Here is a 2,500-nt window from a genome sequence, read left to right as displayed (position 1 = left end):
GAGAAATTGATAACATTGTCTACTTTTGAGATTGACAAGACAGGTAACTGGCATATTTGGATCATTTCGACTGATCTTGATGGCAACATTAAACTAAAATCGGAAATTAAAAATTTCTGTGAGCTTGAACTTCGAGTGCCCTTTTCTGTACTCCCCAAAGTTTATTCACGATATGTCGAGGTTGACTACGTAATTTAAAGATAAATAAATTGCGACCATTTAAATACCCTTAAGCAGCGAAGCTCTAGAGCCGAATTATTCGAGGTAATTGAATATTTTCCTTATCTCCGAAAGACTACCAATTTAATTTTTTAGGGCGTCTCCTAAAGAAGGAACATGGAATTTCTTCGTCTCTAATAGCTACAGTTAAATTAGTCCTCATTCGTGGAAAATTTAAATGTCAAGTCATTTTCATTTTTCAAGATAAAATAGGGTCAGTTGCCACCGTTTGTAGCGAGAACTGGTGTAGCAAAAAGGAGACAAATTCTTCCTAATCCATCTCTCCCCTCTAATTAAGTTGTAATCAGCCAAGTGGTGAAACGGAGTACGGCGCAATCGCTCGGTCATGCGTTCGAGTCCCGTTTATCGACAAAATTTGTCGAAAAATTGGAAGCCCGACATACTTTTCTCGGAAAAATTGCAGCATTTGAATTGTTGCATTTCCCTCTGTTTGAAGCCAGTCGTTGTCATACTGAGCATTTTTGCTAAGTATATTCAATATCTATTTGTATAACCTGTCCTCCAGACAAAAAAATAACATTAATTTTATATCATTTAATGTTTTAGGTGCTTTGAACTTCGACGATATTTGGAACGTCCTAGTTCTGGTTTGAAAACATATTAAAACATATAAAATGCAAGCCCCCCTAAAAGTGAAATATTGAATATGATAAAATGCCACACTGACCTTGACAGTCCAATCACTCGAAAGAGCAAAGTTCAACTAACATAAAACGTGCTAAGGTTTCCATTAAATAATGGCCAATCAGCTGCTACCATGGGAACTGTAATTAACCAATCAACGCCAACAGGATCTAGGATCAACCAATCAGAGATCTTTAGTGGACAAGAAAACAACCAACCAAGTACATTTACAGAACAAAGAGGAATCCTGTCAGAAAACGCGCTTGAAGTCGCTTTTAGTGTCATCTCTGGCTCAGCCTTCATGTTAAATTTCATGTTCTCTCTCGTACTGGTGAAGAAACGCGAAATGTTGCGAAAGCCTCATAATAGCTTGTTGTTCAACCTGGCCATCACGGATTTACTCACAGGTGAGGAAAAAGCTTACACTTACAATGGCTATGCAACACGAGAAAACAAAAACAAAAAAAGAAACGACCGTGTTTTGAGGGGAGGTAAATATTCAGTAGTTATCCACGTTACCATACTCCCTAGACTCCTAGCAATCCCCTTTTGGTCCTTTTGAGTCAGTTGAACCGCTCGTTTTAGTCAGTCACACAACAGAGCCGAGGGAGAATGGCGATAGAGCGAGTACCGAGCGAGTTTCATTTCGCTCTGTCACCATTCTCCCCTCGGTTCGGTTGCGTGACTGACTAAGGGCAGCAGTCTACAATATTCCCACCAATGGCGTAGCTCCATCTTTCATTATATAAACCGCTAAAAACTCATAATTCTTTAATTCAACCTCGTTTCCAGGGCACTTTTCGCTGGCTTTGGATGGCCCAGCTTTCACATTTCTTTAAGGTAGTCAATTTACCATGTAAAGTCAGTTGATAAACCCATTTCTCTGATTTAAATCAGTATTCTGTTCGTCAATTTGGGAGGCTCGAAATAGTTTCTCCTTTTTTCAAACAAATAAACATATTCTGTCCTTAGATACAGTTAGGATAATCATATCAAAATGAAAGTTGGCCAGGGTATTAAGTACCCATCGTAGATTTCTCACACTATATCTTTCTCCAAAATAACGTTACCATGGCAACGATATTAGGCATTTTTTTGAGCTTTAAAATCAACAGCTGTTGTGTTTTTTGAAGAAACGGGACGGTGACATTTTCCCATTCAGCGTTATCAGATAATGTTCGAAATACCCTCTAAAATAATTACAATTGAAAATCCGTTGTTTTGAAATGTGTCTGTAACTTTTTTTTTCACCGACATAATTTTTTTTAATTGAAAGACAAACGTTTAAAATTAATCTAAGCTAACATGCAAAAAAATGAAAAAAATTCACCGTCCGGAAGCAGAGATATAAACGAGTAAAGTTGCAAAATCAGGAAAAATTAGAGGGTTTCAAGAAAAAAAAAGAAAGAAAAAGTAAGTGATAAAAACTAAAAAAGGCTAGATAACTTTTATAGCTCAGAGTATTTCATATATTCTTTTGTAAAGCTTTTTGTCCTATTGTTATCTGGCCTTTTCTAGTTTTTATCACTCACCTTTTGTAACGCGTAGTACATATTTCCACCTTTTTATCGCTTTTCATATTATCACGTGTGATTTTACTTCTTATATGAATAGTTTTATTCATTTTTTTTAACTT

At 36.4% G+C, this 2,500-nt stretch overlaps 1 protein-coding gene and 1 long non-coding RNA gene across 4 annotated transcripts in view; one reads left to right on the top strand and one right to left on the bottom strand.

Moving 5' to 3' along the window:
• The window catches only part of LOC138042907 (blue-sensitive opsin-like), a 33,205-nt gene extending 32,179 nt beyond the window's left edge, over nt 1–1,026 (bottom strand). For both annotated transcript variants that reach the window (XM_068888968.1, XM_068888970.1), the window contains exon 1: nt 908–1,026. The gene's annotated coding sequence lies outside the window, so the exon portion shown is untranslated. The remainder of the gene's footprint in view (nt 1–907) is intronic.
• The window catches only part of LOC138042909 (uncharacterized), a 5,445-nt gene that overhangs the window by 1,059 nt on the left and 1,886 nt on the right, over nt 1–2,500 (top strand). Inside the window, exon 2 of one of the 2 annotated variants that reach the window (XR_011131121.1) lies at nt 787–1,271. This is a non-coding gene — a long non-coding RNA (uncharacterized lncRNA). Of the gene's footprint in view, nt 1–786; nt 1,356–2,500 lie in introns of both variants that reach the window. The other variant, XR_011131120.1, reaches the window with a different exon arrangement.

Source organism: Montipora capricornis, chromosome 3 (assembly GCF_036669925.1).
Source record: "Montipora capricornis isolate CH-2021 chromosome 3, ASM3666992v2, whole genome shotgun sequence".
Lineage (NCBI taxonomy): Eukaryota > Metazoa > Cnidaria > Anthozoa > Scleractinia > Acroporidae > Montipora > Montipora capricornis.
This window is presented reverse-complemented; position numbering and strand designations above follow the sequence as displayed.